This window comes from Theropithecus gelada, chromosome 17 (genome assembly GCF_003255815.1).
Source record: "Theropithecus gelada isolate Dixy chromosome 17, Tgel_1.0, whole genome shotgun sequence".
NCBI classification, from domain to species: Eukaryota; Metazoa; Chordata; class Mammalia; order Primates; family Cercopithecidae; genus Theropithecus; species Theropithecus gelada.
Window position 1 is genome coordinate 65487854 of NC_037685.1, and position 17287 is coordinate 65505140.

A 17287-nucleotide genomic window follows, 5' to 3' on the forward strand; every position below is an offset into this window, starting at 1 on the left:
CTGATCTGTTTCTGTCACTCCAGTTTGGCCTTTTTCTAGAGTTTCGTATAAGTGAAATTGTAGGATATGTAGTCTTGGCATTAACTCAACTTGATGAGGATTTTGTTTTGAAAAATTTATTGCTGGATTTGCTAACAGTTTGTTTAGAATTTTCACAGGCAGATTAATGAGTGAGATTGTATCATGACTTTCCTTTCTCATACTGTCTTTGCCAGGTTTTGAGATCAAGGTTACCATAATCTCATAAAATGATTTACAAAGGATTCCTTTTTAAACATTTCCTAAAAGAATGTGTAAAATATTAGAATAATTCATTCCTTAAAAGGTGGGAAGGACTCACAGCTTGATGCTTTCCTTGTGGGAAGGTTTTAAACTACTGACTTAATTTATCTAATTATTATAAGATTCTTCAGGCTTTTTATTTCTTTTTGAGCCTGATTTGGCCTAGTTATTCCTGCTAGGCCTCTGATCTTTTAATTGAGCTTTAAAATTTAATGACACATAGTTGTTCACAGTATTCTTTCTGAATTTTATAATCCCTGCTACCTCTGTAATTATGTCCTCTTTTTAAAGATTCCCAGTATGGCTTATTTATACCAATTTTTTATAAATTTTTGTCATAAATTTATAATTTTTCATTAAAAATATTACTACATATATTACTACATATATTAGTCAATATAGTAACACATATATTAGTCAGTACATTAATACATATATTGAATGTATTAGTCCTCTTTGTTGTATGTCCGTTTTCCATCTGGAACCATATGGGGAGAATACATTTTCCTTGAAGGGTCTTTCTTTCTGGGACGTAGGTTTTTTTCCTGGCCTATTTTTTCACGGTAGTATAGTCAGCTTCGTGGCTCCCGACCCACATGTTCCCAATGCACATCTCACCTCTAGCTTCTCCACTTTGAGGGGCACCTGTCTTGGTTTCACCCCAGCCCTCCTGAAATGGCTCATCTCCCAAGCTCTCCTCTTGCCCTGAGGACAGAAACAGATTCGATTTAGGAGGTTATTACTCACTCATTTACTTTCAGCTCGTTTTTCTTTCTTTTTTTTTTTTTTTTCCTTGTAGGTGTTTTATACGCTGTCTTGCAAACTCATCAATAAATTTTAAAATGTGCTTCTTATAACATATCCAGAGGATATTATAATAGAAAGGCATTTAAAAATATCAAGCCTGTGTGCTGCGTAAAAGCTGAAGTCCATTTAATTAAAGACCAAGTCAAACTAAATAAAAATTAGAAAAGAAAAAATGATTCTATATGGTCGTGCTGCTTAAAGGAAATACAGTGTGAGCTATACATGTAGCTTTAAATTTTCTGATTGCCCCACTAAAAAGAAGAAAAAGAAATATATGAAATTAATTGTAATAATAAATAGATATTTTAAGATGTAAGTACATCATCTTTCCTTTAATTTAGAAAATGTGTTTCCATGGTTCTTTAAAGGATGTATGTCATTTAATCCAATATATCCAAAATATTACCGTTTCAGTGTAATATAATTGTTAAAATATTTTACATTGTTTTGCACTATATCTACAAGATCCAATATGTATTTGTACTTGCTGTTCAGCTCAGTTTGGACAACATTATTTTAAGTGTTCAATGTCACATGAGGTTAGTGCTACTGTATTATTTAGTACAGTTCATAGCATCTTTACAAAGTTCTTATTGTATTTATCCAGCTGTTCTCTGTATCTTAATCTCTCAGATCTTTTTCTGATATCATCATTTTCTTTTGCTTTTAGAAGATGATTCTTATTTTTCTCTATATGTAAAGAGAGGAAAACAGTTCAGGAGCTTCTTTGGGATAACAATTTTAATTCACATCACACCTTGATATTGTAAAAATATTCCTAATTGTTCCAACAACTCTGCCTTCTTAAAGTCTACTTCAAACAAGGAATGAGAGAGAAGCTTAACACTTTGAAAGTTTAAAAGCTTGGATTTGAAAATAAACCACCATTTTATGTGCTCAGAATTTGTATTCGTTTTGTTAAGGTGTCCAGAATAGTTCAGAATATTTGTAAGTGTTGTATTTTGGGAGATGAAAGATGATTCAGTTTTTCCATGCGAATGGAGACAAAACTATGAAATATCTTGATATTTGAAATATCTTGATGTCATAGTCAACCCTTCAAGGAAAATGTATTCTCCCCATTGGTTCCAGTTGGAAAACACACATACAATAAAAAGGACTAATGCATTCAATATATGTATTAATATATTGACTAATATATGTAGTAATGTATTGACTAATAATGTGTTAATATATTGACTAATATATGTATTAATATATGTAGTAATATTTTTAAAGTAAAAATTATAAATTTATGACAAAAATTTATAAAAAGATAACTTTACAGTTGTGATCATACCAAATATATCTAATCATTTATTTCACTACATGTTTAAAAAGTAAATGACCTATCATATATAATGCTTACTGTGGCACTAGGCTCTGTTTAGGCCCAGGGGATAGAAGTAGCAATGATTCATTCCTGCCTTTGTGGAACATCTAGAGGTAGTTTCCTATAGATACAGACATGCATTTCAGTTTTGCAATAAGTATAATTAATGTTATCTATATATCTATCTGTGTATTTATCTATAGATACTCTCAGGTGAAATATAAACCCAAAATAGGTCATGCACAATTTTCCCTATATAGATTAGAAATTTGGAAAATTTCTACAGGCAGACTGTATTTAATCCAGGTATTGAATAATGTTCAGTCATGAAACACACACTTTTTGTCAATGACTCCAGAATAAGTTTAACCTATGGAGGCTGAGAAGCATTCCTAAGTGTAACCATTTAATAGCTAAATTTTGAAAATATTCACCTATTTGCTTCAGTTTCTTTTTTAGGTATAGCCATGATCATCCAGAAAATGAAGTAAAACATTTCAAAATAATTAAAGATTTTACCTTTCTTGATAAAAAATTGATAGTTTTTTAAAAATAGCATTTTTTCTAAGTAGGGAAGATAATTCATTTTAATAATGTATTGACTAAAAATAAGTTATTCCAGATTTATGGAATAACAATGTGAAATGTTTTTCATGGTGTAGAAGGGCTGTTTCCTAGAATGTTTTTGCTTCTTAGTTCTTATTCTTCCTTTCTCAATATTTACAGATAGTCCTTTCTTTTCTCTCTCCCTCCCTTTCTTTCTTCCCAATGAGAAATCAAATTAAGTCCTTTAGTATGAAGATTGCAGCTCCTTAAGTGAATCAGATGTGTCTCAATAATAGTTCCCTTGCCTTCTTAGTAATCTTGAGTAAAAGCAAGTCACAGACATTTTTACCAGAATGGAAAATGCATGAGAATAGAGTAAGTTGATTGTCTTTGACCTTCAGTAATTTTTAACAGCCAAGGAAAGTGGTTTGTATTCCAATTAACACCCTTCAGAAACTGCCACCAATGAATGAAACTGCTTGGGATACACTATGCAAAATAATCTTTTTGTCAGAGAAAATTGAAAGCTACCAGAAAACACAGAACAGAGAGAACAGCCAGGAGACTATGACATCAAGGTATTTCAAATGTAGATTTCTTGACTGGAGAGTCATTTCAAAGGCATCTCAACCCCTTTGATCTTAACTGTGGCAGGACCAAAGTCCCATTCGGCCAGTGAGTAAGATCACTGACATGGGTCTGTTGATGTGGCTCTTTGGAGCAGCAAGAAGAGCACCGAAAAATATTCCTTCTGTGTCCACTGTGCTCAAAAAGAAAGATTGTGTATCATTTCAACCAAAATCACAGAAATTTACTAGTGGTTTGCTATTGGATTTTTTTTTTTTTTTTTTTTTTTGAGACGGAGTCTCGCTCTGTCGCCCGGGCTGGAGTGCAGTGGCCGGATCTCAGCTCACTGCAAGCTCCGCCTCCCGGGTTCACGCCATTCTCCGGCCTCAGCCTCCCGAGTAGCTGGGACTACAGACGCCCGCCACCTCGCCCGGCTAGTTTTTTGTATTTCTTAATAGAGACGGGGTTTCACCATGTTAGCCAGGATGGTCTCGATCTCCTGACCTCGTGATCCGCCCGTCTCGGCCTCCCAAAGTGCTGGGATTACAGGCTTGAGCCACCGCGCCCGGCCTGCTATTGGATTTTAAATGCCCTTTCATGTACGTATTTACAATGGAAACTATAACAATATGCAATCATTTAGCACCCAATATTCCTGAAAGTGGTCACTTGAAGGAATAATTGCATAGCCATGGCACAATTCTTCTAAAGCCAAAATACATAATTGTCCCTTGATCCCCTTCCCAAAAGACGTTGTGTGCCTCATAGACTGAACTGAGAAAAAGCATTGTGCCCAGTGGGAACTCAGGCAGGCTTGCCTGGAAGGTGCTGCTCTCTCTCCCCAGTGCAGAGCAGGAAGTGAGAAGGAACGCAACTGGACAGGATAAAAATGCTAAGCAGCTTTCCAGCTCCTTCCAAGCAGGTCTTGACAGTGGACTTCATTAGTTTTATTAGAGCATCATCAATTCCCTAAATGTCACTTGGAACTCTATTCAAATATCAGCAAAGAAATATAATCCAAAGACAAACATATCTTGTTTGGTGATTATTCAGTGTTTATAAATATTCATATCCTGGCTCTTCTCCAGGGAAAATATTAAAAGTGTGGAGAACTGATGATTCTTGATCCTGATCAGTCATTTATCTGTTGGGAACTCAATTTCCTTATGTTAAAAAGAAAGGGGATGTTAAATTTAGGATTAAAGTAGCCCCTTCTAACAAAGTTCCAGCAGGTTAAGTTCTGAGACTCTACGAAGTTAATATCTTAGGCATCAGAGTGATTCACCACACCAAGCCTGGGACCATTGTTGCCTTTCTTGCCATTCCTATAACCGAACTTCGTTTGGTTTGTGTTTTCCATGCCCTTACCACTGCTAATCTCTTATACTGTTAATTTCCTGATAGAACTCATATAATATTCTTGTAAACGATCTCATTGATTTCATTGAAACTCTCCAATTTATCCTATACACCTGCATATTCCACGGTGTCTACTTGGAACCTTAATCCCATGAGATATTTGGTGAGAGAAAAATCCAAAGGTTTCTTCATGAAATGGGCTTGGGAAAAGTTGCATGTTCTTTTTCCTGGAGAAACAAAACAAAGATAGGGAAGTTAAAGATTTTTGAGAAGTCTTAAAAATTAAGTATGCTTACCCTTCATTTCCAAAGTTTATTTGGCTGGAAATAATTTTGAGTCATGACTTTTAATATACAAAGTTCCCTAGAAATTTTCTTTGCAAAACATTGCTATATGTTTGTGTTAAAGTGATAATTCTAAGATGTAAATTGAATATGTCCCAGTTGTGCTTAAATATTACATTGACCATCTATTCCCTATAAGATCAAGTTCAAAACTACCCAGCAGGGATACAAGGCCCTTCATGCTTTTGTCCCCAGTTACATGTCTAGCTAACTTCTAAACTTTTCCTGACACATACTTCACCTGTTTTCAAAGCATACTCTGCTCTCCAAGACCTCCTATGTGATACTTTTTGTCTGTATTCCCCTTTCTACCTTATCCAAATACAAAATCCATACTCAGCCTTTAGATACAGCTCAAGCATTAGCTCCTCTTGGAAGATTTCCCTGGCCAGCACACCAAGCCAACCCACAATCTGCAAGATTTCTGTGCTTTCCTCCAGGACTGTGGAACACCCTGTGTCTGAGTGTCTACTTGTATAGGCTGTTCGTACTGTAGTTTTTGTGCATATCCTCTCTGCTGTGCTTCAAGCTTCTTGCTAGTAGGGCTGTAGTATATTTGTATTAGTATCTTTTTTAAGTGGGTTAAAGGAAGACTGTAAGTAAAATTTGTTAAAAGAACAAATAAGTACATGAGGAAAATTGTCTAACAGTAAATGGAGAGAGGTTGAATTATCTTGAATTCAATTAAAAGAGATTAGATTGACTCTAATATTAAAAAGATAGATTGAATTCTTTTAAATTCTCTTTGAAAGGGCAGAAGAAATATGTAGAAACTGTTTTAGGCTATTGAATTTATTTCCTGCTTTTGGGGTTCTAATTCGTTTTCCTGTGAGCTGGTTCTATCCAGGCAAATTTATGAAAATTCTATAGGAGTTGAAGGAAACCTCACACATATTACAGTGCACTTATTCAAACATATAAACAATTACAGCACACTTTGAGGAGGGCTATGATTGGCTTTCTGCTGTGAAGTGTGATCAGCATGGTGGTCAAGAAAAGCATCCAATAGGCAGTGACGTTTATGCATAATCGCAAGGTGGATTTAATTCTCCATGCCTGGAGACAAATACAAAAGCTGAAGAGGCATTTGCATCTTAGGAGAATACTGGAAAGCAATGTTGGAAATAAGATCAATGTTTCCATTAGCACAGAATCCTCAAGTAAAGTCAAAGCCAACGCTAAAATATAGCTCTGCTGCAGCATAATGGAGTGTCTTTGCTCAATACCCTTGTTTATCTTCCTGCACTAAAGTGATAAATGAATTTGTAACTGCCTTTGAGATTTCATAACTCTCAGAAGCAATGCTTTTCTTTTTAAAAATGATTTCAAAGGAAAAATAAAATATTCCAAAAATCATGTAGGCAATATTTAGAATGCTTGGGAAAACAAATGCATCTCTTCATGGTTAATTACAAAAGAAAAAAGAAGGCTTGCCTTCTATCTGTTTTCCGTCCAATACTGTTGTTTTTTTTTTTTTCTTCAGCAAACTGGATATAGTTCAATAAAGATATGACCTTTAAAAAATTTATCAGTTATGAGTGTTTGGTAGGATGTGACTTAAGCACTCCTGATTGGTGATGTATGTTATTTTAGACTTAAAGATGATATTACTGAGCTACCGTTAGTCAGTCAAGCACTTTAAATCCTTTCCTGGATGGAAAAGGGTTATAGCAAACCATCTGCTCAGTTGTTTTCGTGAAAAGTTAGACACTCATTTTTCTTTTTAACGAGAATGTTTTGAGCTCTGCTACATGTTAGGTATTGCATCAGAGATACATTGATGAATGAAGATGGTTCTTGATATTTACTGGAGAAAGAAAACAAATAGTAGGGTTTTGCAATACAATTGTATAATTTTATTCTAAGAGTGAAAATAGAGGATGCTATGTGAGTATGTAGCAGTGCATCTAATCCAGATTTCAGAGACACTGGGATGGGAAACATGTATCAAGGCAGCACATACCAGTAGACTAACTGAGCAGCTGAGTTCGATGTCTGGTTTGTGGCTAGGTCACAAAGTCCCTCTTTATGGATTTGTTCAGCTCCTTGGTCTTGTTAGAATGATGCTAACTTTGCCTCTTATTCCAATGGCAATGTGCCATTATAGTTGCATCTGTTAATGAAGCTAGAAAGCTTTTCTTATTTTGTGGCTATGGAAATCAACATTTTAACACCTTTTGTGAGAAACTCTAGTTTACACATATTTGAAAGTCTTTTCATTTGAATAAGACACTCAACAAAAATATAAATGAAAGACCAGCATATTTTCATTGTAATGACAGCAATGCAAATTGATGGGAGTAGTGATATCTACCTCATTCTTGTTCTCTCTCTCTCTCTCTCTCTCTCTCTCTCAATCTCTCTCTCTCTCTTTCTCTTTCTTTTCTTCTGGCTTTCTTTCCCTTTTGTTTAGGACACTGAGCCATGCAGGAAGGCAGTTATGTGTTCTGGTTTACACCTTTAGATAATAAGCCCATTACAGATGAGCTTTCTTAGTCCTACTGAACAACAGTAATAAAATTTACCATTATAATCACTATTATAGTATGACTAGTTAATAAATATATTAGGTTTAAGCATGACATTGTCAATTGGTATGTAAAAAATGTTGAATATTGGAAATTTTAAATGATTCATATTGATATTATTAGTATATGTTTAAAAACCATAAATGTATCATAACTGATAAGTAATGAATAGCATATTTATTATTTATTACTGAGAATAGATTTGTGGAAGTACTGTACCTCAGAAGCAGATAATAAGGGGGTATGTTTCCTATAGAGAATTTCAAAACAAGAAAACACAAACTGACTAAAAATCAGCCTCCTTTTTATTATCACCATGGGTTGGCAATTCTAAACAATGTCAGATAGAAGATAGTCCCCCTCCAAATAGCTTTTGTTGGTTTAAGTTCCAGACAATTGCTATAGTTACTTGTGGGTACACATATGTGTGTGTACACACACACACACACAGACACACTTCAAATTAGCTCATTTTATTTTTTAGCCTTAAATAAACCTTGTGTTCTATGTGGAAGTTAATTGGGAGAACTCCTATTTTACAAAGAGTCTTTACCTTGCAGCCTCAGTGACACATGTTAACCTAGAATGGCTCTGAATCTTTTATGCTTGCTTTGGTACAACCACTGTATTTATTAGTGTCCCTACATTTAAACCACGTGTTCTACATAAACAGTAGTAGGATGAGGATTATGAAGATGCAAATAAGTAAACAGAACTTGAGTTACTTCAATTCTGGCCCTTTTCCTAAAGCAATGAATCAAACAATACTATAGAAACAGAACAGAAACAAACTGTGATATATCTGTATGCTGGGATACTGTTGGAATGAAGCACTGATACACAAAACAACCTGGATTAATTTCCAAATACTTACGCTAAAAGAAGTCATCAGAAAAGAGCAGATGCTGCATATATTCTATGTAAATGAAATTCTAGAGAATGCAAATTAAACTATAGTTACAGAACACAGGTCAGTTGTTGCCTGGGGTTAGGAGTGGGTGGAAAAGGGTGGGAGGCGGGGATTATAAAGAGGAATAAGGGAACTCTGGAGGTGGTGGATTACAGGTGTGTGTGTATATATATATATGTGTGTGTGTGTGTATATATATATATCAAACTTATCAAATCGTATACTTTAAATGTGTGCAGTCTACTCTTTGTTGATTGCACTTCAAGAAATCTGTAAAAATGCTAAGTATGCCACTATTAAACAAATACAATAAAGCACTGATATGTTTATAAACAATTTTCCACTAATCAGGAGTTTTACTGTTTCTCAATCCTGTCTTTATCCAAATGAATCAATGGCTACACTAGATTGGATTTCAGAACTCATCTGGTCCAACAGAAAGACATTGTCCATTGGAGTGGCTGTGGGGCAGGAGGAATTGTTTTGAGTGGGGATGGCAGTTGTAGATGGTAAACTGCAACTAATTACTTGACTTTTTTTTTTTCAAACCAGTACAAAATGATTTGAAGTCTCAGGCCAATTTTCAGTAAAATATCAAAGGAAAAGGCCAATGATTAAAAGATACATAATTTATAATAATCTAGCTGGACACTTACAGAAAATTCTAGGTCAATAGGGGCTTTTTTTGCTTTCTTTATCATTTATAGCCATCATTGCAGCACTTGGGATATTGATGAAGGATATAAATTAATGTGGGATGAAATAATGCATACAGATACAAGTTAAGACCTCCTCGGGTCCTTTTATATTTCTTTCTTTTTTGGAGGGCAGGGGTACAGGGTCTCACTCCTGTTGCCCAGGCTGGAGTACAGTGGTGCAATCACGGCTCATGGCAGCCTTGACTTCCCAGGCTCAGGTGATCCTCCCACCTTAGCCTCCCAAGTAGCTGGGACTACAGGCATGCCCTATCACACCCAGCAGATTCTCTGTATTTTTAGTAGAGATGGGGTTTCACCATGTTGCCGAGGCTGGTCTCAAAGTCAGAGGCTCAAGGCATCCACGTAGCTTGGCTTTCCAAAGTGCTGGGATTATAAGCACGAGCCACCATGACCAGCCCCCATGTCCTTTTTAATCCTCAGAGATCAGATGACTCAGATATACAAAGGAGAAAAAAAGCAAATAAATCACCAGGCTATAGAAGCAGAAATTCCTGTGGCCTTCCATTCTTGTCACAAGAATTGTTCTTTATTGCCCCAAATGCTCCAGCCAAAGGAAACAGGAAGTTCTGATACTATTAGGGGACCTCCTTGTATACAAATCAGTAGTGCACAAACCGACAGAACATTTCCCATCTATGAGGCAGCAGGAGAGGAAGGGCTTCTGTGACACTTGGTACAAGTGTCTCTCCTTCCCCACACTGCCCCTACCCAGGTCTAGAAAGGATCCATATATCTTGTGGCCAGCATTTCACTCTCCTTTTAGGTGATGGCTCACCTGACCTGTCTCAAACCAGGCGGGAGTTAACTCAACTCACTCGTCTCACAGTTCTCATCACTAGGGATATAATTGCCTACTCTCGTTGCATCAATTGGCATTCCATAACAATCAAAAACAATGAACAGAATTAAACTCAGTTGGTTAAAATGTTGTCTGTATCCCATTGAGATTTATAAATGATCTCTACTTATTGGGCCCAGGTCTTAGAGTATTAAGGTGACTGAGTGACAGCATGGTGAGTCTAATTCCATTGAAAGAAGGTTTTCAATGCAGTTCCCCTCTAAACAAGAGGCACAGCATGCACCAGACACAGCCACAAGGGAAAAACACCATGGTGCTCAGGATGCAGAAAATAGGAGCAAGGGGGAAGGTATAGGCCACAGTTTGTAGTTTCTGAAGGTATAGGGCACAGTTTGTAGTTTCTGAAAGAAATGCAAGTTGTGGCAGGGCAAACAGTCTAGGATTGGCTCATTTGAATAACTGGTTGTTCTGGTGGGCTTTGAGCTATAGCGGTGGTCTGTGGTTGCCTGGCACCTGGCTCTGGGATGATCAAGTCAGAGGAATATTGCCTCCTGGGGTGGGTAAACCAGATAGAGTAGGTATGGTTCTAGATTGATTAGTTTGCATATCAAAGACATACTCCTGGCTAGGTTATTTGTTATCTTTATAAATTGGCTGGTCCCAAGAAGGGCAGTCTCTCCTCAGCCAGAAAGGTTTTTCCGGATGTCTCAATATGACATTATACAAAAAAATTAAAATATATACTTACAGTACACTTCAGGCCAGATTTCAGTGGCTCCAGGGACCACAAACCAGCAGAATTTATAATCACTCCACACATTCAAAAATGCCATTCGAGAAAATATATCACTTCACTCTCTCGGCATTGGAAAGTTTCCTAAATAGTCTCTCAGTGATGTCGTTCAAAAGATTAAATACCATCTGAACACAATAAGGTTTTAAACTATGAGCTAGTTTTAAATTATGAACAAACACTTCAAAATTTAAGAGTAATTGGAATTCTTTTAGACACATGTCGTCTTTAAAGATGAGATCCAAGTATATTGGTTTAATTCAAAATTTAAAAAAGACTAAACCATCAATTTTAAAGTTGTGTAGCAAACAGAGAAAATATCTCTTGAGAAATCAGTGCAACTTGGTAGAGGGCGTTGCTGTGTCAGAGGTATTCTGCACTCACTTTTATATGCTTCCTGGGTGAAGCTGTCTTGCCTACCTCTGGGCTTCTGTACTGTCCCTCATGCTCTTCCAACTCCCTTCATCCAATCAAGCTCCTCCTCGTGAAGTAAACACTCATCTCTTATGAATCAGCCCAAAGATTGAACCTTCTTTAAGAAGGCTCTCCTGATACTGACCCTACCTGTACCCAACTGTCTCCATACAATTAAACTCTCTGCCTCTGCCTTTTCTTTCCCAGTTGCCAATCATTGCAGTTTTAGCATATAGTGGCCTTCTTTCTACCTGACCGTAAGTCAGGCCCTTAATTTTATTCGGTATTTCATGACTAGCATTTTCAACAATGCTCAGTGCATTGTGATGTTTAATAAATGCATTTGGAATGGTTCTATGGAGTTGAAATACCCCCACCAGTTCCTAATGTAACTCCTTTTTCTCTCATTCAAATATTTTTAATTAAAAAAATCTTTCATTTTGAAATAATTTTAGATTTATAGAATATTGTAAAAGTAGTACAGTTTCTATATACCATTCTTTCAGCTTTTCCTGATGTTCATATCTTACATAACCATGACACAGTGATCAACAGTAAGAAATTAACACTAGTATAATATATTATTAACCAACAATATATTATTAACCAATATTACATAGATTTTGTTTGGACTTCATCAGTGTTCCATGGAAAAACTGTGTCGTTTTTCGTTTACAAAATCTAACCCAGGACACCACATTGCATTTAATTGTCTTCTCCAGTCTGTGATACTTTCTCTGTCTTTTCTTGTCTTCCATGACTTTGACACCTCTGAAGAGTACTGGACGGACTGGCTAGGTATTTTGCAGAAAGTGCCACAATGTGGATTTGTTTAATGTTTTTCTTATAATTAGATTGTAGCTGTGGGTTTGGGGGAAGAAAACCACAGAAAACATGTGGTGATCTCATGACTTAATACCAATGAATACATGATATCAATATGACTCATTCCTGGTAACATTAATCTTGATCACTTGGTTAACATGGTGACTGTCAGATTTCTCCATGGTAAAAGTATTAACTAGTGTAATTCCTCCTTAATAATAGATTCTTAATAAATATTTCATTGCTTTATTCAGCAGTAGTCATTGACTTTCTATAATGGGCCAGATAGACCTGGTCTAGGTATTAGAATACAATAATTTTTAAAAGAACCCCAATTCCCTTTCTCAAGTAGTTTATATTCTAGTAGGAGAGGCATACAATAAATAAGATAAATAAGAAAAATATGAGGTATATAGTGACTACTATTAAGGAGAAATGCAAAGGAAGGGAGTGGGGGAGAGTTGGCATTTTAGGTGAGCTTGTCAGAGAATGCCTCCCTGAGAAGTAAAAGACTGAATATACAGATGGACAATGGTCAGACCACATAAAAAAGTAGAACTCAGGGCCACAACCTGCAGCAAGCTGCCCAGAAAAACAACCCCAGTATCTACATCTACAATAAACAGCCCAGGAAGCTTGCCTGCAACCTATGAGTCAGAGGTATAAGAAGTCAGACTACTATCTTTGATAACAATCCAGGAAGCTGAACAATAACCCCTGTAATAATCATCCCCAAATGGCTAGGACTTGATTAATAACTGACAGTTTTCCTGATTTTTCCCCTCTTCCAACGTAGGACAAATCAGAGAAAGCCAAACATGCATCTCTAACCAATCCCATAGGAAGCCCCACTTCTAGTTAGCCTGCCTACAGCTTCCCCACACCAACAGCCTCCAATCAGGGTGTATGGAAAGCCTTCCCTTTTTTCCACTACTAAGCTTTCCCACTTCTCTGCCTGCCATTGAGTTCCTGCCAAAATGGAAGAACTCAAAGTTGATGGTGGCTAATCTCATTGCTCTAGCAAGCTCTGAGTAAATAGGTGTGGCCTGTTCTAATTTGGTTGGTCTTTATTTCCATGTGAGGTGACATGTGAATAAAGTCTTGGGGCAAGGACTTGGAGCCATTATGATACATGGGGAAGAGCATTGCAGGCAGAGAGAAAGACAAGTGCAATGACTCTGAAGTGGAAATAGTGAGCAGGACAGGTTAATGGACTGGAACAGAGGGAGAGGGAGATAGAGAGAGTAACAGGAGTAGTAGGGGAAAAGGTCAGAAGTGCAATGGGGAGAAAAGAGAGCAGATCGTGTAGGACCCTCTAGCTCATGGAAAGGGCTTTGGATGTTACTCTGCATGAGATCAGAAGCCATCAGAAGATTTTGAGCTAAGGAGTGGCATGATTTAGTTGACCTTTTAATAAGATTGCTCTTGTTGCTATGTTTTGGACAAACAACATAGACAAAAATGGAGATAACCTAAGAGGCTGTACGCTTATTCAAGCGAGAGATGATGGTTGCTTGACTAAGGTGGGAGCAGTAGAGCTGGTAAGAAGTGTTCAGGCTGTGGATACATTTTGAAGACTAAGTTGTCAGGATTTTCTGATGGCTTATAATATGTGGGGTGTGCGAGAAAGATAGTGTCAGTCTTAACTACTTTTGACCTGAGCATCTAGAAGAACATGTGTGACTTTTACTGAGATGCAGAGGATTACAGGAGCAAAGGTTGGGAAAAATATCAGGAACTTAGCTTTGTACATGTTAGGGTTTGGGTGTTAGACATCCAAGTGGAGATGTGAGTAATTGAACATGATCAGTCTGATGTTCATGAAAAAGCTTCCTCCTAAAGATACTAATCTGTGAAGCATCACTATTTAAGTGGTCTTCAGAGCCCTGAGGATGGATCAGGTCAACAATGCAATGAGTGTAGATAGAGAAGAAAACAAGGCCAAAGACTGAGCCCAGGAAAACTCCTGTATTTAGAGGTCAGAGAGATGGGGCTGAACCAGCAAAGGAGACTGAAAAGGAATGGCTAGAGTGGTAAGAGGAACATTCATGTTCATTCAATAGTGGTTCAGGAAAGGCGCTTGCACTCTACATACAGAAAAAGCAATGGGCTGTTTCCTTAATGTAGCACAGTCTCCAGAGTCTACCATAGAAAGAAAGAGGATGTCTGTGGGCTAAGTGAGTCCATGGGAGTCCATGAGGATATCAGTGGCATCATTTATCATGGCACAGGCAGAATCAGAATTTATAAAGGATAAAGAAAAATGTGCTCTTATTTTATAAAAATGTATTTGCTGACTTCCTACAGTAGTGCTATGGTTTGAATGTGTCCTTTTCAAAATTCATGCTGAAACTTAATCCCCACTGTGGTGGTATTAAGAGATGAGGCCACTTGGGAGGTGATTAAGTCATGAGGCATCTGCCCTCATGAATGGATTAGTGCATTATAAAAAGTCTGGAGGGAACTTGTGTAGGACCTTCTTTGCTCTCCTGCTGTTCCTTCATGTGAGGACACAACATTCTCCCATCTTTGCTCTTTTACCTTCCACCAGGCGAGGACACAGCGTTCAGGTACCATATTGGAAGCAGAGACTGGACCCTCGCCAGACACAAAACCTGCTGGCACCTTGATCTTGGATTTCCCAGCCTCCAGAACCGTGAGAAATACATTTTTGTTCTTTATCAATTACCTAGTTTCTGATATTTTGCTAAAACAGCACAGATGGACGAAGACAAATAGAGAAAGGAGGCATAAAGTTGTGTGTTTCTACTTTGAGTGGTTTTGGTCACAGATCTACCTCCAGAGAATCCCTCCGGATACAGGGATTCCTCCACATAATGGGATCTTCCACTCCAGCACAGCTCAGGCAACCAAGGGGCAGTCCTGGGGGATGATTTCAGGGGAGGGCTATTTCCAGGCTCCCTGCTCCCTCATCAGTTCCTCTCAGAACACCCTGATGGCATCAACACCTGAAATCTTTTCAGCTATTACTTCAAACTTCCTCAATGTACCAAAAACCATTATGCTAAGCCATATCAAGGGGGATAAAAGAGTTTTCCCCTCAACTAAATCAGAAGGGAAAACAAAACAAAACAAAACAAAAGCTGATGAAATCACAATTTACAGTTGTAGAGTCAGAAAAGCTGATCATAAAGCACCCAGTGAATTCAAAGCACTTTGGCCAAAGGCAGAATGTATATCTCTCTGGCAGGAACTCATGCTGCGCAGCTGTTTTGTCTCTGGCAGTGGCAAATCCTACACCTGCTGGAAGCAACAGGGAACCCAAGTTCAGGAGCACAGTTTTTTCTTACTCAGTGTATATGAAAGAGCTTGGGAAGCCTCAGAATATTTGCTGCCATGTATTTGCCTCAAAATCCTTTTAAACAAAGTAGAAGAGAAAACAGAAATGTTCCAGCATCTGAAAGAACAAAGAGTGTAGTCTTCTAGAGAAATAATGTTATTTGCATGAATATATAAACCCTGTAGTAAATTCTTTGTTCACGCCTCTATGGAGAATTCCTGAGCAAATAGACAGAAGCAAAATAGGAAGTAAAATGCTTCAATTGTACCCTTTCTTTAAAGCACATTTTAATTCCTTAGACATTGGGACAAATTTCGGAAGTCTTCTTGAGGAAGCAACATAGTACCCCCTGAGGTCATCTTCCTGGGATCAGATGCCGGGTGAATTCACTGATCTCAGCTCACCGGGGACTGGCAGCATCATTCCCATTTCTCTTACAGTTGGTAAAGGCATCCATCTGCCACTATAGCCAGTGTTTCCATGGTCTTTTTGAGACTGAGGCATCATCCTCATTTTTTAATAGATTTTTTAAAACTAAAGGAAAGGGTTCCTTGAGGATAAATAGCTCAGTCCTATTTCTCTAGACATTTTACTTACTAGCTGTGTGATTTTATGTAAAGCCTAACCCCTCTCTTGGCCCCAATTTCCTTAACTATAAAATGGCAATGATTATCTATGTTGTAAGAAAACAATGTAAATAATCTAGCATGTGAAAGAACTGAGCAGGGTATCTGGAGTATACAGATACTTAGTAAATCTTTGCTCTGTAAAGGAATAAAAAGGCCTGAATATTTAAGAGACTGATCATTTCCTGAGTGAGGAATAGTGATCCAGCAATACAAATATCTGATGGGAATGCTATTTTAAAATGAGAGCAATGGTATCTTGAAATCAAAATCCAGAACAAAATGTTCCACAGATAATTAATTCATTTTAATATTTATGAAAGACAGACACCAAGTTTTATTACTTCTGTTTTCAGGATTTAGGAGATGTGCAAATTTTGTAACTTATCATTCAATTTCAAGACCAGCCTAACCATTCCTTCCTCCCATGCTCTGTCTTCTGAGACTCCGACATCTCTAGGACTCAGATGACCAGAACTGGTTGCTTTTATGGCATCATATTTCAATAACAATTATGCAACTCATATTTAGTTTTAATTATTATTTTAAAATCTGATTTACAGAACATAAAATACTGAATGGTATACATTTTCAGTGAACCTTTGAACTCTTGAGGAACTTTTGTAAAGAATTTAACAAGGTCTGTTGGACTGAAAGTTGTCACCAAATGAAACTATGCTGAAAATGTGTTTGTGTGTTATTGTCTATGTTTATTTTTAGGGAAATGGACCCGCTAATCTTGCCATCTCACTCAACTAAATCAGTATTTCCACTTTCTGTGATTCATTCAGTAGTACTAATAGTTGCCCTTTGCAGAACAATCATTATATTCCAGGCTTTATATAACTTATCTCATTTGATCTTCACCACAAGCTGTGAATACTTTTATTATCCCCATTTGACAGATGAACCAAGTTTCATAACTTGAGGCTCCTGAGATCAGTTCAAGTAGGAAAGTGGGGAGATGTGGCATATTAATAAGGAATCGGGTGGGATAAGCATAAACTAGTTAATATCTGGGCACAATCTTATTTTTTTCTAAGTATAAATTATAGATTGTTTCTGAAGAAAAAAATTTTGATGCAAAGTACTTAAAAAGTTAGAGTTCGGGAGTTCTGATTTCATCCATGAAAG